The 23,628-nt window shown below is 47.7% G+C and overlaps 1 protein-coding gene across 8 annotated transcripts in view; it reads right to left on the bottom strand.

Annotated features, from left to right (window-relative positions):
* Positions 1-23,628, bottom strand: part of ZMIZ1 (zinc finger MIZ-type containing 1) — an 816,521-nt gene that overhangs the window by 145,522 nt on the left and 647,371 nt on the right. The window contains exon 1 of one of the 8 annotated variants that reach the window (XM_069753090.1): positions 7,562-7,680. The exons of 4 other annotated variants lie outside the window; for them this stretch is intronic. The gene's annotated coding sequence lies outside the window, so the exon portion shown is untranslated. Of the gene's footprint in view, positions 1-7,561; positions 7,681-23,628 lie in introns of those variants that run through there. 3 more of the 8 variants (XM_069753088.1, XM_069753087.1, XM_069753089.1) reach the window with 3 other exon arrangements.

Here is a 23,628-nt window from a genome sequence, read left to right as displayed (position 1 = left end):
AGAGTTTCCGGGTCCGTCACTGCTAGCGCAGATGGAGCTAGCAGATGCTCCATCTGCGCTAGCGTGATGTAGCGCCGGCACTTGCGCTAGCAGCAGCCCGTTAGCGTATGTGCTGAACGGGCTGCTGCTAACGCAATGTGAACCTATCCTAAGGCCACTACATTTTATCCTTCAAAATATGTGCCTCCAACTGAGTAAATGGGAAGTGATGTCCCAGTAAATACCCTTCTTCAGAAAAGCCAAAACAAGGTCATAAATAGCTACAGGAAATATATACATACAGTACAGACCAAAAGTTTGGACACACCTTCTCATTTAAAGATTTTTCTGTATTTTCATGACTATGAAAATTGTACATTCACACTGAAGGCATCAAAACTATGAATTAACACATGTGGAATTATAACAACAAAGTGTGAAACAACTGAAATTATAGCTTATATTCTGGGTTCTTCAAATAGCCACCTTTTGCTTTGATAACAACTTTGCACACTCTTGGCATTCTCTTGATGAGCTTCAAGAGGTAGCCACCGGAAATGGTTTTCCAACAACCATGAAGGAATTCCCAGAGATGCTTTACACTTGTTGGCCCTTTTGCCTTCACTCTGCGGTCCAGCTCACCCCAAACCATCTCGATTGGGTTCAGGTCTGGTGACTGTAGAGGCCAGGTCATCTGGCGTAGCACCCCTTCACTCTCCTTCTTGGTCAAATAGCCCTTACACAGCCTGGAGGTGAGTTTGAGGTCATTGTCCTGTTGAAAAATAAATGATGGTCCAACTAAACGCAAACCGGATGAAATAGCATGCCGCTGCAAGATGCTGTGGCAGCCATACTGGTTCAGTATGCCTTCAATTTTGAATAAATCCCCAACAGTGTCACCAGCAAGGCACACCCACACCTCCTCCTCCATGCTTCACGGTGGGAACAAGGCGTGTAGTCCATCCGTTCACCTTTTCTGCGTCGCACAAAGACACGGTGGTTGGAACCAAAGATCTCAAATTTGGACTCATCAGACCAAAGCACAGATTTCTACTGGTCTAATGTCCATTGCTTATGTTCTTTAGCCCAAACAAATCTCTTCTGCTTGTTGCCCGTCCTTGGCAGTGGTTTCCTAACAGCTATTTTACCATGAAGGCCTGCTGCACAAAGTCTCCTCTTAACAGTTGTTGTAGAGATGTATCTGCTGCTAGAACTCTGTGTGGCATTGACCTGGTCTCTAATCTGAGCTGCTGTTAACCTGCGATTTCTGAGACTGGTGACTCGGATAAACTTATCCTCAGAAGCAGAGGTGACTCTTGGTCTTCCTTTCCTGGGGCGGTCCTCATGTGAGCCAGTTTCTTTGTAGCGCTTGATGGTTTTTGCCACTGCACTTGGGGACACTTTCAAAGTTTGCCCAATTTTTTGGACTGACTGACCTTCATTTCTTAAAGTAATGATGGCCACTCATTTTTCTTTACTTAGCTGCTTTTTTCTTGCCATAATACAAATTCTAACAGTCTATTCAGTAGGACTATCAGCTGTGTATCCACCAGACTTCTGCACAACACAACTGATGGTCCCAACACCATTTATAAAGCAAGAAATCCCACTTACTAAACCTGACAGGGCACACCTGTGAAGTGTAAACCATTCCCAGTGACTACCTTTTGAAGCTCATCAAGAGAATGCCAAGAGTGTGCAAAACAGTCATCAAAGCAAAGCAACCTAGAATTTAAGACATATTTTCAGTTGTTTCTCACTTTTTTGTTAAGTATATAATTCCACATGTGTTCATTCATAGTTTTGATGCCTTCAGTGTGAATGTACAATTTTCATAGTCATGAAAATACAGAAAAATCTTTAAACGAGAAGGTGTCCAAACTTTTGGTCTGTACTGTATCTGTCATCATAATTTCTCACCTCAAACTATTTATGTGTATGTAGTTCTTTTAAATACCTTTACATGGCCAAACCACTCCTCCATCAGCGTTTGAATTTATATGCAAATCAGGCTGTAGATCTATGGTAGATCTGAAGCCTTTTTCACTCCATCTCTATTCCCAAACTAGCGTTGTCTCCTTTTCCTGTTTGACTGACAGCTCTTTTGCCTAAAGTCACACAGCAGAGAGGCTGTCAGCTAAGCAGGAGGATGAATAGAGCTGGAGTGACAGAGGCTTCAGATATACCATAGCTCTTCAGCCTCATTTTCACATGAATTCAAACCCTAATTTCTTAGTAAAAGAGGAATAGACTGGCCATGAAAAGATATTGCTGGACTTGTCTTTGAAAGAGCTACATGTGCATAAAAATAGTTTGGGGGCAGAAATTCTGCTGACAGATTGCCATCAACCATGTGTTTCCATGTGGCCTTAGTTCAGGGAAAAATAAAAGATTCAGGGACTTAGAATGTTTTAAAGGGTTCAAAAGAGGTTACAAAAAAGTCTACTTTTCTTGTTTACATAAACTGTATCGCTGTTGTCAGTGTTAGCCAGCATAAGTACATGTGGGGATTGCCTGGTTGCTAGGGAATCCCCACATGTAATCAAGCTGGCTAAGGGTATGTTCACACTATGCGGTTTTAACTGCGGAACTGCCGCGATTTTGCCGCTGCGGGTCCGCAGCTGTTTTCCATGCAGGGTACAGTACAATGTTACCCTATGGAAAACAAAAACCGCAGTGCACATGATGCGGAAAATCCCGAAAAAAAACCACGCAGAATTGCTGCGGAAAAAAAGAAGGACCATGTCACTTCTTTGTGCAGAATCGCAGCGATTCTGCACCCATAGAAATGCATTGATCCGCTTACTTCCCGCATGGGGCTGTGCACACCATGCGGGAAGTAAGCGGATAATGTGCGGGTTATACCCGGGGTGGAGGAGAGGAGACTCTCCTCCAGGCCCCGGGAACCATATTTGTGGTAAAAAAAAAAGAATTAAAATAAAAAATAAGCTATACTCACCTCTGAAGTCTCAGCGCTGCACGCGGCCGTCCGGTCTCAGGTTTGCTATGCGACCAGGACCTTCGGTGATGTCGCGGTCACATGACCGTGACGTCACCGAAGGTCCTGGTCGCACAGCATCTTTGGAACCGGACCGCCGCCTGCAGCGCCGAGGAGATCGGGACGTCAGAGGGTGAGTATATCATCATTATTTTATTATTTTTAACACTACTATTGATGCTGCATATTGCTGCATATGCAGCATCAATAGTAGGGGTAAAATCCCGCAGCGGAACCCGCAGGACAAACCGCGATAAATCTGCAGTGATAACCGCAGCGGGTTTGCCCTGCAGATTTATCAAATCCGCTGCGGGAGAACCCGCAGGACAGAACGCAACGTGTGAATGTGGCCTTAAGGTACCTTCACACTAAACGACGCTGCAGCGATCCAGACAACGATCCGGATCGCTGCAGCGTCGCTGTTTGGTCGCTGGAGAGCTGTCACACAGACCACTCTCCAGCGACCAACGATGCCGGTAACCAGGGTAAACATCGGGTTACTAAGCACAGGGCCGCGCTTAGTAACCCGATGTTTACCCTGGATACCATCCTAAAAGTAAAAAAAACAACCACTACATACTTACCTACCGCTGTCTGTCCCCGGCGCTCAGCTTCTCTGCTCTGGCTGTGAGCACAGCGGCCGGAAAGCAGAGCGGTGACGTCACCGCTCTGCTTTCCGGCCGCTGTGCTCACAGTGAGTGCAGGAAAGCAGAGCGCCGGAGGACAGACAGCGGTAGGTAAGTATGAAGCGTTTGTTTTTTTTAACTTTTATGATGGTATCCAGGGTAAACATCGGGTTACTAAGCGCGGCCCTGCGCTTAGTAACCCGATGTTTACCCTGGTTACCAGCGAAGACATCGCTGAATCGGTGTCACACACGCCGATTCAGCGATGTCAGCGGGAGAGCCAGCGACCAAAGAAAGGTCTGGCCCTCTAGCCCCGACCAGCGACATCACAGCAGGATTCTGATCACTGCTGCGTGTCAAACTAAACGATATCGCTAGCGAGGACGCTGCAACGTCACGGATCGCTAGCAATATCGTTTAGTGTGAAGGTACCTTAACAGATGTAAATCATTCAGCTGCGGCGAAGAAAACAATCTCCGAGCACTAAAAAATACTCTGAGGACACCCGAGCGTGCTCAGGAAATATCGAGTAACGAGTATATTTGCTCATCACTAGTGGTCACACGTTGTTATACTAAAGAAACTTGGCGAAACTGAGGTCAGACAGAGCACAAAGTGACAGCTTTCGCCTTAATTAAAGTCAATTACTGTGTTGGTGGATACACTGAATCCTGTTTTCATGGCTTCAGAATGAAGCCCTGAGGTGTTGTAAAATGTGATGTGAACCCAGCATGAGACTGGTTAAAATCTAAACTGTCAGATCCTTGCGTTCCTTGAAAGGACATACCCTAGGGATTGCTTGTCAGTCATTATAGTATTTAGGCCTCATTCAGACATCCATGAAACATGGTCCAAATAGGGGATTTGCTGCAGGTCTACTGCCAAAAACTTGACAGCCTCAGACATTTATGAGGCTGTCAAGTTCAGATCAAGAAACCCATGGCCAGTCTGTCTGAATGAGGCTTTAAGTTTTTGTCTGATACAGCTGAAATTGGTGAGATACTGCAAGAAAACTCACCGTATCTATGGCTAGTTTGACTTTTTGTAGTTGTGCAGGAGTAGTAGTGTAGTGCTAATTTGTATGCCTCATCCATTAGGCTAGGTTCATATTGCGTTAGGGCAATCCGTTAAGCGCCCAGCGCTAGCGGATTGCGCTAACGCAATGTCTTTTTAGGGGTCGCGTTAAACGTCCCCGCTAGCGCAGATCCCTGATCTGCGAGAGCAGGGAACGGACCTTGGGCGTGCCTCGGATGCTGCAAGCAGCGTCTGAGGCGCGCCACATAAGAACGGCACATCACGAGCCCGTGCCGAAAATGGCACGCGCTAGCAATGCGCTTTAACATTGCTGGCAATGGGAGCGCTAACGGACGCGTTGCACGGCGTTAATTTCGCCGTGCAACGCAGTCTGTTAGCGCTCACCCTAAAACGAAATGAGAACCTAGCCTAAGGCTGCTATCACACTGTACACATTCACTCAGTTCACCTAAACATTAAATACACAATCTGTGCAATGCAATTTTGTTACCTTTGAGAACACAATGCACTGAACAATGACTGCATGCTAGTTTTAAGCGTATGTTATGTTCACACTTGGTGCTTTTGCCAGTGTAATGGGTGTGTAGAATAGGCAGACATTCCTGAAATCTCATGCACACGCTGGATTTTTTTGCTGCTTGTATTTTGAGCCCTGATGGATTTTTGCCAAGACGCAGCATGCCTATTCTTTCAGTGTTCAAATAACGGGTGAAAAATGCCAGCAAAAACTCTGCAAAAAATGAACATAAAAATGCATTAGAAAAAATGTGTGTTGTACGTGGTGTTTTTACTGCCATAATTCTGGTTTTTGGTTTAGAAAAAAAAAAACCAACATGTGGCCATACCTGAATAGTAAATTCACAGATTGTGAATTTGCTGGGGACACTTTTCATAGCAAATCCATGTGTCCACAAGTAAGTCAGAGTGGCAGATCCACATAACATTGTGTTGATCTTGCAGATTTCCATGCAGACTGACAAAGTAATTAAGAGTTTAAAACACTGAAAGAAGACAACACTCATCTTTGCAGGCGATTACGCAGTCCCATTGCTCCATCCCATGTGGTCGCTACAGCCTGATTGCTGTAGGTGTCATATGGGAAGGCTGCCGGAATAGAAGCCCTAAGAGGCAGAGGGGAGTGTAAAAAAAGGTTTAAAATAGGGAAAGAGCATCATGTCTTCATTTGCAGATTGTGCTGCAGACTACAATGAACTCCACTGTGTTGTGTATTCATAATTCAATAAATGGGAGAATCTGTAATAAGCCGCATTATGAATGCATAGTTGGCGTAGGCCATTTATTAACAAGTGATGATCATTACTGGTCACAGTAGAAAGTTTCTGTATGTTAGTGGCACCAGACTTCCCAGCCTTGTAGAAGGGCAATGTCTGACAGCACCTACAGCTTAGAAGTTATTATTATTATAGCCCATTTATTCCATGGCACTTTACATGTGAGGAGGGGTATATACAACAAAAGACAAGTACACTAATCTTGAACAAAACCAGTCACCTACTGGTACAGGAGGAGAGGTCCCTGCCCCTGAGGACTCAGTCTACAAAGCTTTAAGTGTGAAGACCTCAACAGGTAGATTTCAAAAGTGGACATCAGCACCACTGAGAATCTACACATCATATGCTACTTCCACAGGAAATAATGAAGACCTGCAACATCAAAGTTCGGAGAAGTCAAAGAGAAATGTCTTCCATAATAATTGTTGAGGTTTAATATTTTGGGACTTTTCAACATCTCAAAGAAGCCCGCGAATGTCATGTATACTGCTAAAAACCGACAGACGGACGTGGTCCGAGCTCTCCGTGATACACGACTTGTCACTGTGTACAACTGCAGCATCCGGATACCATGCCCCAGTGAGTAGATACTAGGCGACGTATGGCAATCCATTTCTCTTCTTATTTCCCACCCCTAACGCACTGTAAGGAAGCTTTATGAGGGACTGTCAGCGCCACAGTGGCCATCACCCAAAATATCACAATATGTGTATGGCCGAGGAAAGATGCTGGAAGTCACTACGGATTGTGAAGACATCCAGACAAGAGGACGCAATCAGAGGACTTTCCCTTAAATTCATGGTTATCTGACAGAAGCCTGATATTTTCAGAACCAATGTGCAGTGATGTGCGGAATACAATATTATCGGCCACCACATCTTATTTATGGCACGGAGCGCCCTACAAAGCTCCTAGGACTCAGAGGTTCCTGAAGCAAAGCTCAATGCCCCCCTCTCTGTCAGCAGGGGTCCCTGTACTGGTGGGTAGAGGAGCTGGGCCGGCCTTCCCTTACCCTACACATAGCATCATGTCACCATGCACTGCAACTCTCCACCCACAATGCACTATGCCAAAGGCATGCAGTATATAGACTGCAGAATCAGACTGCCCAAAAAGAGAGCTACTTACCCACAAGTTTATTCACACCAGTCCTGCGGCTCACTTCCCCCCACCCCTCCTGGGCCCCACTCTCTGTGTCTTCTGTTGCAGAGGGGGGACACATATGTCTCTGAGCACTTCCAGGCAAGACAGCCTCCCGCTGCAGAACAAAAGCCAGGCAGACCCAAGTGTTTAATTGTGAGGCAGGCAGTGAGGAGCTGCCATCATGCCCTCCCTCTAAGGACACCCTGCTCAGTTCTCTCCTGCCTGTCCAGCTACTGCACAACACTCATCAATTATTAATTGCTTGTCTCCAGATTTCCAGGCAAAACCAATAACAGATGGGCTCCCTGCTAATGGCTCACAATGTACCAGCCAGCAGCCTCCAGAGACAATGCAGGGAATCAGGTTAAGCCTCCTAACTTCACACATGCCCAGGCAGACACAATGTAGTCCCCCAGTGCAGTGCTGCAGTCTGAGCTCTGCTCACAAACCCATTAGCCAAGCAGGGGAAGAAGATGAATTTGTCTCACCTCAGCACCAAGCCTTCCCTTTCCACGCTCCCTGTCTGTTTGCTGTTCCACACACACAACCATACATGCACACACACACACATTCACACTAAGGCAGCCTCAGTCATTTGCCAGAAGGCAGAGAGAGAGACAGAGGAGGAGGAGGAGGAGGAGGGGGTAGTGGGAGAGAAAGGGAGGAAAGAAAACCAAGCAGCTCACATTACAAAACTTACACTGAGGGGAGGTGCCAGGCGAGAGCCCTTAACCCTTCACTCACAGAGGCACTGTTCTGGGGGTGCAGGTCAACTGCCATGTAATGCACAAGACATTCAGTGAGAACAGATAAATGGCTCCCTGGGAGCTACATTGGACAGTACCGCTTCACACATGGCGGCTGGGGCTATTGGCTTTCCATCTTCCCATAGAAGAACGACTGTCCATAAAAAGCCATGCCGATAGAGTGAGCAGGCAATTGTGCCGACACTCCGCACCGTGACCCCAGGAAGAGTACATCTATACCCACTCTTGGCGCAAGACTGTTCAGACCCCCAAAAGCATCACGTCCATCTACTGTGATGGCTCTCAGTAAGAGAAACCGAATAATAAAAAGAACTGCTCTTACAACGTGAGCTTCCACGGCTACTTTGGCCCAGCAAGGCACTAAAACCATTTCATCCAGACAATCGGTAAAGTGGGTAATGATCAATTACAAATTTCCCCAAATAAAAGGATTTGGCATCATATTTGCTGTAAATGAGGCAGGGACTCGGACTGGCCTATGGGGATCCGGTTAATCCCCGGTGGGCCCCTGTATGAGCAGCAGTTGGCACAATACACTTGAGTCACTATTTACAGAGGCAGCATCTCATCATTCTTGTAACAAATGATCCAGTTTATTATTATTACTGGTGAATTTGGGAATCAGCACAATGTAATAATTGTATGTTACTGGTGGGTCCACGGCTTCCCAGTCCAATGCTTTCTAAATAGACTATGCCAAGCTTACACTGGTCTAAAAGAAACAACTGCTGGAAAAAACACACGATTAAAAAAGTTTTTCCTTTATTAGATGCTTCTTTATAATTAACTGCTAATTAGTTTTAACATTTTGAGTAATTTATACTAACAGATTGCATGAGATAAATGTATCACTGGAGTGTCTAAAAACCTATTCTAACAATTAGATCTACATATATCTATTATAATAATACAGGAAAGTACAATGCAAGAAATCAGGACGCCAGCTAATGTGGTTATGCTAAAACTCCGCACAAACATTACAGATTTACCATCATTCTCACTGCTGGAAAACCTGGATCTTCAAATGGCTTGCTGCCATGGAACTACAGACCTTTTTAATGAGCTGTTTATTGAATGTGGATTTTTGGACCATCAATAAAGTATACAAATGCTAATTTAAATACCCTACAAATAAAGCAGCATGTAAATGCAATCTTCCTACCTGCTGTACTAAGTGGAGAGACACCACATATATAGACAACTATGAACCTTCGGCGGAAGAATTCACAATTTAATTTAGAATTTTAGAAAGAAATCAACGCACTCTCTCAATGTAAGTTTATGTATGACTGCAAGTGCTGCACAGCACAAACACCACAGCACCAACAAATGAAAAACTTCATCCCGACTGTCAAACTACACTCACCAGCCCTAGTAAACAAGATGAGGGAAAAAGCTGCAGAGCGTGGACCGAAGATGTTTTAGAGCAGCGCCCTCTAGTGACGCCAGTTAAGGCTGCAGTTCATTGCAGGTTTATATACAAATGGTTAAGATACAGTATTGTTATACTAACCTTCATCATATATTCTTGGAAAGTAAGGCTACTTTCACACTTGCGTCATTTTGAATCCGTCACAATCCATCGCTTTTTGAGAATGCAGGATCTTGCATTTTCCCATAGACTTGTATTAGCAACGGATTGTGACGGATGGCCATCTGTCGCGTCCGTCGTACACTGGATCCGTCGTAAAATAGCGGTCCGTCGTGGAGAGAAAATGTTCAGAGGAACGTTTTTTGTGCACGTCGGAAAATCGGTCAGCGACGCATCCTGCGCTGCCCGTCGTCGGCTATAATGGAAGCCTATGGACACAGGATCCGTCGCTGACCGTCACACACTGGAATCCAGCGACGTATCACATTTTTCCCCTCTGAGCATGAACGGAAAGATTTTCAATTCCGGGAAAAAGTCTCTCTCTTGGAGTTTGTCTATGACGCATCCGCCATTACACTGGATCCGTCGCACACGTTTTTCCCTATTTTCGTGACGTCCGTCGATACGTCATTTTACTGCACCACGACGAACAGCAAAAAACACAAATGTGAAAGTAGCCTAAGAGGGATGTGTACAAAGAGAAAAACATACAACCTGTGCCTAAAATATACTTTATAAAAGCAGTTCGGAACTACTTTTCTGTGGCATGATAAACATTTACATTTCTTCAAAGTCTTTGGCATCACACAGATATTAAAACTAAAAATCACACCCCAGCCAATTCCCTTTAGGGCTCATACTCATTTGCAAGAAAAACAGACAAGTGCAATCTGATAAAAAAAATTCGATTGCACTCAGGCCCAAGTTATTCAATGGGTTACATCTCATCTATGATTTTTTTTCTCAGCTGAAATCAGACTGAGAAATTGCAGCATGCTGCGATTTGCTGTGTATCTCGGACGATACTTGAAAATGCAAACCTATGGGTGCGAGAAAAAAAAAAAAAATCGCACAGCACTCAGACCATGCAAGTGCTGTCCATTTTATTAGCCAGTAAATACTAAATATACAGCTGTGAGCTGATATTAGTAGCCTAGGACGCTCCATGAGTATTACCCCCTTCCCAGGCTATAAACATCGACCCCTAGCTGTCGGCTTTCCCTCTGATGGTTATGAAAATTGTGTGGGAGCCCACACCATTTTTTTGTTGAGTTTCTGTGCGGTCGGCAGATGCGTCAAAACAACGCATCTGCATACATCCCATGTCCTGCGTACCCAACATTAAAGATAGGTAGGCAGGACACCAGCGGAAGAAGGCGGGGCTTAGCGGAGGGCGTACGCAGCCCTCCGCAAAGCCCCCGAACGCAAATATGAACTTAGTCTTAGAGCTGCAAACACTAATAGCAATATCCCACTGACACAAGAAGGTGAGACCCTCCTCTTGGAGATAGGCAATAGGTAAATTGTGCAAAAACAGTAACAAGCCACATAATAGTGGTAAAAATGGGCAAATGGCGTGAGTAACAGAAAAAAAACTGCATTGAGTGACATTACACATGGTTAAATATCAAAACATCAAGCTAAGAAGTTTTCTAATTCATTTAGAAGGGTTTAACCAGCTGGTCCATTCATGGCATATTAGCTGGATAGGCCACTAATGGAGAACGGGCCCTGAAGCCCATCGCTGTCAGTGGTCAGAACTCACACACAAATGAATAAGGATTCTCCACTGGAAGCGGCATGTGTCGGGGTCCAGACCAGGAGACAGCTGCAGGTCTCAATGGTGGAACCCATATCTACAGAACATTGAAAATGGACGAGATGAGAATATCCCTATAAAGGTCACTTATTAAACATTACATCTCTGCAGGTAAGAGGACAGGAACAGAAAGCTTGGCAAGGGGAAAGTCTGACGATTTGTTGCATAAAATGCTTTTGCACAACACTGAATGTGTGTGTGACAGGAGGTAATAGTGACCCAGTGAGAGATGCCAGCTCTCCCAGCTCGACATAACCATGGCAACCATTCTCAGCACAAGACTATAGGCTAACTGGAAAGAAATAGAGGAAAATACACAGGAATCCATTACCTAACCCGCATGAGATGATACGCGAGCTCTACTTTACACTAATATCTCTGTACCATGATGCCACTGAAGAAGTAGTAATGCAGATGACAACCTGTCTGTATTAAAGGCACTAGGCCTCCAGGTAAATCTTTACCTTGACTCAACAAATCTCATCAACCAAAGTGGTAGTAGTGGTCAAAATCCAAAAAACAACAAACCCCGCTAAAAACACTAGTCTTTAAAATACTATAACATTCACAATGAGTCCCAGCATACAAAATCAAAGAGGAAAATGCTCAAAAATGACAAACTGAAGCACTAGGAAGGTCATAGCATATAAAGGATTCACAAGTGGGCAAGATATTTAGGCATCAATCTGGATGTCTATGCAATGGATAGAGATTCAGTATGGTCAACAATAAGGAGAAGGTAAAAAAAAAAAAAAGAGAAAAATTCTCTACCCAATGAACCCGGAGAAAATACCTCTTGTGACAGCAAAGGTTGGCCATATCGACACTGCACCCCGCTCACCCCTATTTATCTCGGTATCACCCTCATAATGCCCAAATCATCCACTGAAAATCCCACCTAGAAATGAGGTGTATCTACTATATAATTGTCTAAGGGTCACTTCCTTCTGTCTGTCACGGATATTCATTGGTCGCGGCCTCTGTCTGTCCTGGAAATCCAAGTCGCTGATTGGTCGCGGCAAAACAGCCACGACTAATTAGCGACGGGCACAGTCCTGAAGAAAATGGCCGCTCCTTACTACCCGCAGTTTCTGGCTGGCGCCTGCATACTCCCCTCCACTCACCGCTCACACAGGGTTAATGCCGGCGGTAAAGGACCGCGTTATGCCGCGAGTAACGCACTCCGTTACCGCCGCTATTAACCCTGTGTGTCCCCAACCTTTTACTATTGATGCTGCTTATGCGGCATCAATAGTAAAAAAATGTAATGTTAAAAATAATAAAAAAACAAAAAACCTGCTATAATCACCTTCCGTTGTCCGCTGAGCCGCTCGCGCCTGCCGCCATCTTCCATTCCCAGCGTGGGCTGTGCTATATACTACGTGACTGGGCAATATACTATGTGGCTCTGTGCTGTATACTTGGTGGCTCTGTGCTGTATACTACGTTGCTGGGCAATATACTACGTTGCTGGGCAATATACTATGTAACTGGGCAATATACTACGTGGCTCTGTACTGTATACTACAGTACGTGGCTGGGCAATATACCACGTGACTGGGCAATATACTACGTAGCTGGGCAATATACTACGTGTCTGTGCTGTATACTACGTCGCTGTGCAATATACTACGTCGCTGGGCAATATACTACGTGACTGGGCAATATACTACGTGGCTCTGTGATGTATACTACGTCGCTGGGAAATATACTACGTGACTGGGCAATATACTACGTGGGCTGTGCAATATACTACGTGGACATGCATATTCTAGAATACCCGATGCGTTAGAATCGAGCCACCATCTAGTTAACATATAAGAGTCCTAGAAAGTGCCAGTCCACACAATGGCAGGCACGGTACTGCATAGGGAATGTGAAACTGAACTCCTTGTGTTTTCTCCCTCTATTAACCTACCTTTGCCTGACATTGCCATCTCCGTGTGCGGTTCCACCATTACTCCAAAGCAACATGCCCGCTGCCTTGGGTCATCCTTGATTCCGAGCTTTCATTCACCCCCACATCCGATCACTGGCTCGCTCTTCTTATCTGCACCTCAAAAACATTTCTAGAATTCGCCCTTTTCTTACTTTCGACTCTGCAAAAACTCTTACGGTTTCACTTATTCATTCTCGTCTGGACTATTGTTTCTCTCTACTAATCGGCCTCCCTCTTACCAAACTCTCCCCGCTCCAATCTGTCCTGAATGCTGCAGCCAGGATCATATTCCTCACCAACAGTTACACCGATGCCTCTACCTTGTGCCAGTCATTACACTGGCTACCCATCCACTCAAGAATCCAGTACAAAACTACTACCCTCATCCACAAAGCACTCCATGGCTCAGCACCACCCTACATATCCTCTCTGGTCTCAGTCTACCACCCTACCCGTGCCCTCCGCTCCATTAATGACCTCAGGTTAGCGTCCTCAATAATCAGAACCTCCCACTCCCGTCTCCAAGACTTTGCACGTGCTGCGCCGATCCTTTGGAATGCACTACCTAGGTTAATACTATTAATCCCCAATCCCCACAGTTTTAAGCGTGCCCTAAAAACTCATTTGTTCAGACTGGCCTACCGCCTCAATGCATTAACCTAACTATCCCTGTGTGGCCTATAAAAACAAACAAAAAAAAACAAAAAAACAAAACAATCAGGTTCCTCGCATCATGTTCTCATACACTTTATGCAGTTAATAGCCCTCTGTGTCTGTACTGTTACATACTTAGGCAGTTAACTGGTTCATGAAGCTTTACACGAACACCCGAGCCTTACACTATGGCTGGTCCGAATAACTAAAGCAATTGTTACCATCCACCTCTCGTGTCTCCCCTTTTCCTCATAGTTTGTAAGCTTGCGAGCAGGGCCCTCATTCCTCCTGGTATCTGTTTTGAACTGTGATTTCTGTTATGCTGTAATGTCTATTGTCTGTACAAGTCCCCTCTATAAGTTGTAAAGCGCTGCGGAATATGTTGGCGCTATATAAATAAAAATTATTATTATTAATGTGCCTCGGACTGCGAAGCCCCTATGAAAAAAGCTAGTAGGAAACTGTGCAGTGCCAATTTCCCCCTCCCACTACTCCCCCAGGTGATGCCATAATTAGGACGCCCAGCTGACCAACGGGAAGAGAGAGGAAGGGGCGTCCAGTCACACCCACAAAGGTTAAATCCAGGTGCCGGGGTCAGCACCTTCCTCTTTCTCCACTGCGGACCCTCTGGAAGCATTTGTCCATAGCTAGGTCTGAAGGCATGATCGAGGCCCTGCGGCAGAGAGCTGCACAGGAAGGTGAGCAATGGTTACAGTCCGTTATTTCTGGCCTCGGTGCTCACCCTCCTGTGCCCTCTCAGGTCTCCCTAGCTTCCCCTCAGGCCCCCTCACCGTCCCCCAGGGCTTTGCCCTCCCATAGCCTGTCCCTGGGTTTCAAGGGCCACGTCCCCAGCCCTCTCACCGTCCCCTCTCCAGGGTCGCCAGCCCCCCTTCCCGTCTGCGGACTCACCACTGTCAGCAAGCGCGCTGGCAGGCGACCCGTCCTCCCCCGGCCTGCATGCGGCACCATCTTCACCCATCGGTGCTCCTACCACTGCCGTTGTATCGTTGCCCCCGGGTAGATGGTCCGCGCGCAGCTTCCAACCCCCCAAGTGTCTGCATGTCGGTGTGGGGCAGGCGCTTCCAAGCCGCCGCGTCCGCGCTGCCAGTCAGTCCGTCGCTCTGGGATGTGTGGCAGGCGTCGCGGGTTTGTCGCTGGGCGTCACTGCTAGCGGCAAGGGGTCCGATCAGCATGCCCATCCAAGACCGGCCCCCTCCTCAGTGGACGCAGCCTTCACCTCTCATGCCTGGGCAGGCACCATCCACTTCCGGCCTACTTCCTCCATGCAGGCCCGGGGCGCTGCGCAAGCCAGCAAAGAACCCCCCTTTCACCCCAGTGACCCTTGCGGTGCGCCAGTCATGCTACCAACCTCACCCAGCCGGTGCCCGTGCCAGAGTCTCGGTGCGGCATGGCCAGCCAACTCAGCCATGCCGTCGGTACCCCTCTGTGGCGGGGAGCCTCCCCTCCCTTATGTCGGTCCAGCCCCGTCACGCCCCGCCCACTTCCTGCCTGCTCCCCCAGGCCTCTGCACTCACTGAGCGCTGCGCGAGCCTGTGGGGCCCGGTCCACAAAATCACTCAGAGGGGCGCTTCACAGGCCGCGCTCCCTAGCCCCCGGAGCCAGGCCCCGCTCATCCGCCTGCCGCCCCAGCACAGACCATTGGCCAGCTGCGGCCTGGCCCACAGCGTCCCAGCGGCAGACATAGTTGCAATGCCTGCAAGGGGGGACGCGGGGTCAGGCCGTTCACCCAGCAACGCGGTCGCAGAGCGCATTAACTGGTCTGACCGGACCGACCACCGCACTCCGCAGCCGTTACAGTATGACACCAGCACAGTCGCATGCAACATGTACACACCACTAATAAACGGTGCACCGCCAACACCCCCATACACCCAGACACAGATTGACCTTTTTAATACACCCTCACCGGTCCCATCCAGCAAACCCCATGCGGCCAACGTTACCGCTTTAGCGCCAACGCCGTCACCAAGCCCAAGATACATTCCCTAACCACGACAGTCGCAGGCATATATGCCGCAGACCGTCCCCATCCTCCTCCGAAGACTCGCGACATTACATTCCCCGTCCCTCTAAGTACCGCTATTCCCCCTCAAGACGTAAATGCAGCCCACATAGGTACCAGCACAGGTCCCGGTCCGCTAGATGGCGCTCACCATTTACATCAGGATGGTCCGAGAGTTCAGAGGTCCGCGATAGACGGTGCCATACAAGACGGCGGTCACCTCGAGGACCCATCGACAGCGCCGGAGTGACACCATCAGCTGTAACCGCTCGGGCACGTGACGAGCTTCCGCTGTCATGTGCCCCATCCTCGGCTGCCGGCAGGGGATGCCCACCTCCATCTCCTCGGGCTACCGGCAAACGACAGCAAAGCACCACTGCAACGGGAGCCGGAGGAGTCACACTCGTCCCGACACAGGGCTGCCTACAACCATGTGCTGCGTTATTGGCTACCGGCCAGAGAACCCCATCTCCATCTCCCTGGGCTTCCTGCTAACAACAAGTCGCCGCTGTGAAGGGAGTCGGAGTCCCCCCGCCACTGGGAGACACACGGCCTGCGTTGCACAGCGGTAAGCATTCCGAACTCAGCGAGCACCACGTCATACACATCGCAGGAGAAGGAGAATTAGCATCCACTATCAGGGCGCTAGTCCACCAGCTGCCTCGCCCTGCCGGACCAACTGACACGAGGACAAACCCATCAGCTAGCCTTCACAAAGACGCATTTTTCTGTGGAATTAGCCCCTTAAGTAAACACGTGGATTTAGAGATAAAACAGAAAATATGGGATGATTATGTGGATATATGGTCGCTATTATCAGCAGATCAACAGTCCGTAGATAAGGAGCGGAGAACAGGATACGAAAGAAACAGACCTAAGATAGCCCAAACCATGAACAACTGGCTTCAGGCCTTCGCAGTCCTAGGCTGCATTATGGGTCAAAAACACCCGGAATGCTGTCCCAAACTTTTTATCTACCAGGACCTAATATATAATTCATATAAGTCTCACGGCGGCTCAGGGTGGAGGCGGTATGATGAGGAATTCCACAGGCGGCTGGCCATGCAACCCAACCTAGGCTGGGGCGTTAAAGCGACGGATGTCTGGTTGCGACTTATGCTATCCCAAAAACAGCCCCCCTTTTCGTCATCGGCCACTAATTACCCAGCCACCGCAGGCCAAAATTCAGTGATCGTACGGAGACCAGCTTGCTTTAAATCGAGGGGTACTGCTGCTTTCACGGAGCCTGTAAATATAAGCACGACTGCTCTGCCTGCGGAGGCGGACACCCTGCAGCAAGATGTACACACCAAGCACCTACAAGGCATAACCCCGGTGAACGTAACCAGGGCTAAGCCTCTACCCTAATAAAGAGGAGGCACAGCACCTTGATCACGGTTTCAAATTCGGTTTCTTTATCCCCTTTAATTTTAGTTGTGCTCCAACATCGGCGAATAATCTGAAATCCGCTTGTGAATTCCCCGAGATGTTAAGGCAGAAAATCGAAAAAGAGGTAGAACTAGGCAGGATGGCGGGCCCATTTACATTGCTGCCTTTCAGTAATTTCAGAATTTCACCCTTAGGCATCGTCCCAAAAAAAGAACCGGGAAAATATCGGTTAATACATCACCTCTCATACCCTAAAGGCGATTCGGTTAACAACGCAATACTCCCAGAAGAAGCGTCAGTAACCTACACTTCATTTGACAGAGTGGTCGAACTTGTATGTGCAGCTGGGCCCGGTGCCCTGCTGGCAAAATCGAACATAGAGTCAACATTCCGCCTATTACCCGTTCACCCTGAGTGCTTCCACCTGTTAGGTTGTAAGGTGGACCAGCTCTATTACTTCGATATGTGCCTACCGATGGGCTGCTCCATCTCCTGTCAATATTTTGAACTTTTCAGTACTTTCCTGGACTGGGTAGTACCGGCAGCAATTTGACGGTTCATTACCTCGACGATTTCTTGTTCGTCGCACCGAGAGACTCTAAGCTTTGCTCCTTCCGCCTCAAAAAAATTTAAAATTCTAACCAGTCACTTCGGGGTACCGCTCTCAACAGAAAACACGGTCGGCCCGAGAAACGTGCTGCCTTTCCTTGGCATCGAAATAGATACTAACACAATGGTCTTTAGACTGCCAGCGGATAAATCGCAAAAACTCTGCAAATGGTAGACAACTTCTACGGAGTTAAAAAAAAGTCACCCTCCAACAGATGCAGTCCCTGCTAGGTTTGCTCAACTTTGCTTGCTGCGTAATGCCGGCGGGTAGAGCCTTTTCACGCCGATTATCAACGAAGGGCATCTCCCAGCCAGGCCATAGAATCAGACTTACTCGCACACTGAAGGAAGACTTGCTAGTCTGGAAAGCATTCCTAAATTCCTACAACGGTCATACCTGCGTCATGTCTCGAGAAACGCTAAGCAAAGATTTAGGGCTAGCAGCGGGAGGAAATCTCAGAGACGGTTTTGTGGCAATCTACCAAGACTAATGGTGCAAAGGCAGCTGGCCAGTGTTATGGACGACAGCCGGCTGGGGCTGGGACCCAACCCTGCTAGAAGTCTTTTCGATTGTAGCTACATTTGAGCTCTGGGGCACACAACTAGAGAACAGAAACATCAGATTCTTAACTGCGGTAAATACCCGGGAACGGCAAAGAGCTTAAACAGCATGTCTTCTGCATCCCCACCCTTACTCGCTCTCCTGCGCTGCTTAGCATTACTATGCTTAAAACACAACATCTGGTGTTGTGCCACAGTAATGTTGGTCAATGATAACCTCGCTAACTCTTTGTTATTTTCCGATTGGCAGGCCTTCAAAGCTCTCCTTCTGAACGCGCAACCTCTGGGGATCCAGTATCCAACAATTCTTTTGAACACGGTAGCAAATCATTGATGCCACTGATTCGCACATCGGTTACATCGGCTACCTGGCTGGTCTACGGTAAGGCGTGGCACGAGTGGTGCTCATTAATTCATGGAAGACTGGTTGATAGGTGCGATCGAGCAAGATGTGAGGTGCTGGTTGATCTCCTGAATGTGCTCAGGCAAAGAGGCGCATCAGGAACAGTGGCGCAGCGTCGTCTTTCGGGAATAGCCTTTTTCTTCCAGCTAATCGGGTGGGCGGACGTGACAAATTATTTTTTCAAGACACAAAAGAGCACAGTGAGGTCAAAAATACTCAGTTGTAAAAAAAAAATCACAGTAATAAGCAAGTGCTAGTCAAAAGATGGAAAAAACAGGGTATTTAGTTGATACGTTTTTTGCAAAAAAATGTATACTAAGCTGCTCCACCAATCATCAAGGTATACCTATATATATATACTCTGCTGTAGAAAAAAAATCACAGTAATAAGCAAGTGCTACAACAGAGTATTTTTGACCTCACTGTGCTTTTTTGTGTCTTCAAGTTTCTTGGTTATGTGTGAACAGGTTCCTACAGACTTGTTCATTGTGCAAGTAGCCCATGTGTTTCTGGTTCTGTAATTGTTCTCTTGTTTCTACAACACTAGGGAGTCCATCACTCCTTACGGGTCATTTGCATCAAAGCTGTTCCATCCAGCATGTCCACATGAAAATTCCCTCTCTGAACCCTGCTTATACAGGTGCTATACAGATGATCAGGTTTTTAAATACATCAGATAGGGATTATACACATTAGGTAGGACTGCTCTATATGGGTATACCTTGATGATAGGTGGAGCAGCTTAGTATACATTTTTTTGCAAAAAAATTATCAACTAAATACCCTGTTTTTTCCATCTTTTGACTAGCACTTACTTATTACTGTGATTTTTTTTTTTTTTACAACAGAGTATTTTTGACCTCACTGTGCTCTTTTGTGTCTTTAAGTTTCTTGGTAGTGTGTGAACAGGTTCCTACAGACTTGTTCATTGTGCAAGTAGCACATGTGTTTCTGGTTCTGAAAGTATTTTTTCATCAGACAAGCCGTAAAAGGCTGGAAAAGGCTCCAACCTAGTCAGGAGTGTTGTTATCCCATCTCTTTGAGGCTATTGTGTGATATTATCACAATTTCCCCATCGGCATGCAAGTCCCAGTACGAGTCAACCCTAGTATCAACTGCGTTCGCCATTGCCTTTTTCGGAGCACTGTGCATTAGCGAGCTAGTACCACGTTCAAAAACCTCGTCGGAAGGCGGCCTAATCAACGAAGACCTCGTCATATGCAGCGACGCTTTGCGCATTAGAGTGAGCAAGTCTAAATGCGACCCCATTGGTAGAGGGACGTGGATTCTCGTTAAGTCGTCGGACGGTCCCGTATGCCCACTTAACGTAGTCAGGCGATACACGGAAATAAAACACACAAGTAGATTTTTTCTGTCTCATAGAGACAGCTCCCCCTTACTAAATACCAGTTCCAATCAATTTTTAATAGATGTCTCGAAGCTGTCGACGTTGATCCGACTGAATACGGGACACATTCTTTCCGTATATAGGCTGCTCCCGAAGCAGCTAAGGCCGGGATTCCAAAGGCCGAAGTGCAGCGTTTGGGTCGATGGAAGTCCGCATACTTTGCCAGATACATAAGACCCGACTTGCTTAAGTAACATATCTTGTCTCTTTCAGGCATCCGTAAGCCCGTAGTTTGGGTGGTCGGACACTTGTACGTCCACTGGGATAAGAAAAGGGTCGAACATCGGCCGGGCGGTGCGAATTTAGGCTTCAGGAACGTAGAGGTCAACTGGAGAGGTATAAGAGGGCTACAATGGCAAAACATCTTCCCAGAAATAGTTGACATCGCTAAGAGGGCCAAAGGGCCTGTGATACTAGTCTTACATGCCGGCGGCAACGACTTAGATAAACGGAGAGGCATCGAGCTCAGTTCGACGATGAAAGCGGATATCGAGCGTTTTTTCTATCTGTTACCGGATATGGTATTGGTGTGGTCGGAGATGGTGCCACGAGCTGTCTGGCACGGAGCTAAGGACCCAAGAGCCATAGAACGATCAAGAAAAAAGCTCAACCTGAGAGTGGCAAGATTCGTCAAGAAAAAATTCGGCATCGTAGTTCGCCACTACCAGCTGGAAGGCGACAAATCGGGGCTGCTGAGGTCCGACGGCGTTCATGTCATGGACATTGGGCTCGATATATTTTTGTCAGGGCTGCAGGACGGAATTGAACAGGCCCTAACGCTGATGGGTGGGGGTCGGAGTCCTGTGTAGGTAGTACACATGATCCTTCGTGGTGGAAGTGGAGGTTCGTAGCCGCTCACTGGCTGCCCGCCCGGTGGTCGCAGACTGGGCCCACGGCTGTGAGCTCGTTACGAAATGTAATTGCCCTTCCTTGCTTATGAAATTAATAAACTGTGACTGACTCGTTCAACCCATCTTGGCCTGTTTGTGTTGTCTTTTCGGGATCAGGGGGAGGGGGAAGGCACTGTTTACGTCACACAGGTCTCCGCAGTCTGGCAGGAACGGTACCGCATAGGGAATGTGCCTCAGACTGCGGAGCCCCAATGAAAAAAGCTAGTAGGAAAATGTGCAGTGCCAATTCCCCCCTACCACTACTCCCCCAGGTGATGCCATAATTAGGACACCCAGCTGACCAACGGGGAAGAGAGAGGAAGGGGTGTCCGGCCACACCCACTAACAGGGCCGGCTCCAGGTTTTCGAGGGCCCCGGGCGAAAGAGTCTCAGTGGGCCCCCCCCTTTAACACATACCCCGATTTATGATGCACAGATACGGCAGAGAAATGTATAGTACAATGCCAGATTTCACTTCTTACATGAGTGACAGCTATTGTAAATTCTGCACTGTATATATACAGGACAGGAGGAGTGGTACTGTGCAGTGTATATATACAGGAGGAAAGGTGCTGTGCAGTGTATATATACAGGAGGAAAGGTACTGTGCAGTGTATATATACAGGGGAGAGGTGCTGTGCAGTGTATATATACAGGGGGAGAGGTGCTGTGCAGTGTATATATACAGGGGGAGAGGTGCTGTGCAGTGTCGTGAGCATGGCGTTGTTGTATCAGAAAATCTTTTCTGTTTTGAGTTTTCTATGAAACAAAGACTTTTCTACATAAACAACGTTGTTTGATTTTGTGGCCCCAACAGATCTGTGCTACAAAGTAACAGGTGGCTGGGCATTAATGAGGGACCTGATGCTGAATCCTTTCCACAAACCCTAATGACCCAATTAGTGCCCAGTCATTAGAAGCTCATTAAACGCCTCCCTGTCCCGAGCAGTCATGTACAGTATGGGGGGATCCTGCAGCCCACCCCCTGACTGCTCCATACCATACACTGCCCTCTGTCGCGCTCACTATTATTCTGTGCATTTCTCCTTCATCGTTACCCCATGTTACACTTGTCACCCCCCACTACAGAGTAGCAGGGCAGCCAATGTCACCCCGTCCCGGATCCTAATGGCAGCAGGAAATGTCTGCTCCTCTATTGGGTTGGAACCTGATTTAATCAAGGAATAATGTGGATTCGTTGCCGGTGGCTGCAGGGGAAGGGTTAAGTGATGCCATGTCCTTGGTGGGACCAGTGGCAGCTGCTGGGACCTGGACAGACACAACCAATGTTGCTGTGACTGCACAGTGTGATGTGGAGGAGAGAAGCTGAGACTCCGGAGCAGAAATCACCCACATGCCAGCACTGGGCAGAGTCCCTCCAGTCACCAGCCTGGGGCCACGGGGCCCCAACGTACAGCCCACAGCTCAGTTTTATCCATGGCAGCAGCTCCCCTTCCTCCTGGCATTTGGTTAACCCCATTTATGCGGGTCGGATTGTTATCTTTAAGGTTCAGCAATAACCTTCATACAGATGGGAAAGGGTTAAGCTTCTTCCTACCCCACTGGTGCAGGTTTGGTGCAGCATGCATGTATTCTGGGAGAGCTGGGTGGCTGCAGGTTGCAGGCTGCACCCCACCAGCTACTCCTCCAGACATCACCCACATTTTTAGGCAGCGGAGACAGACAGCAGCAGACTGAGCCACAAGTCCATCTGCAACCACTGCTCTGCTGGATACCATAACACTCACTCAGTCACTGGTAGGAGCTCCGGAATCTGCCTGATAAACTTCAGCACAGCAGCCAGCCAGGGGCCAAAGCAGGAGAAAGTGCTCTCTCCACCCACAATGTCACACTGGCTGCCTTCTCTTAACCTCTATGTGTGCCTGCCTGGCTGCACTGACTGAGTGAGAAGATGCTTGTGACAGAGCTGGCACATAGGGGTTAAGAGAACACAGCCAGCAGTGACTTTGTGGGCGGAGAGAGCATGTTATCTCCTGCTCTGCTCTCCCAGCTGTATCTATGACAGCGTGAGTGGGCCCCCCCCTCTCCCCAGGGCCCCGGCATTTGCCCAGGTGCGCCGGGTGCTGACGCCGACACTGCCCACAAAGGTTAAATCCAGGTGCCGGGGTCAGCACCTTCCTCTTTCTCCCCGGCAGGCCCTCTGGAAGCATTTGTCCCACCCTCCCTTCCTTACATATTCACTGATGTTTTGTGCTGTTAGGATAAAGGGAAATGTTTTAATATTTGAAATTTAAAACTGATGATAATAATACTGTTATTATTAAGTCACAGCGGAAATGGAGGGAGGGGCGAAGGTTTGTAGCTGCTCATTGGCTGCCCGCCCGGTGGCTGCAGACTGGGCCCACGGCTGTGAGCCCTTTGCGAAATGTAATTGCCCCTCCCTGCTTATCAAATTAATAAACTGTGGCCGACTCGTTCAACCCATTTAGGCCTGTTTGTGTTGTCTTTTCGGGATCAGGGGGAGGGGGGAAGGCAATGTTTACATCACACAGGTCTCCGCAGTCTATGATGCTCACATACTCCACAAGCACATATCTTGGAAAATGTCAATCTGCATAACATGATGTATAAAACAGGCAATTGTTAAAAAAATGCAAGTAGTCCCTAGAGAGGATACCTATCTGAACAACAGTGTGTCCCATCTAACGCATTTCCTCTCTTTGATTCACAGCTCTGGCTTTATAGCGCCAGAGAAGGGCA

Source organism: Ranitomeya imitator, chromosome 2 (genome assembly GCF_032444005.1).
Source record: "Ranitomeya imitator isolate aRanImi1 chromosome 2, aRanImi1.pri, whole genome shotgun sequence".
Taxonomy (NCBI): domain Eukaryota; kingdom Metazoa; phylum Chordata; class Amphibia; order Anura; family Dendrobatidae; genus Ranitomeya; species Ranitomeya imitator.
The sequence above is the reverse complement of the archived record's forward strand: the minus strand, read 5'-3'. Positions and strand labels throughout refer to the sequence as shown.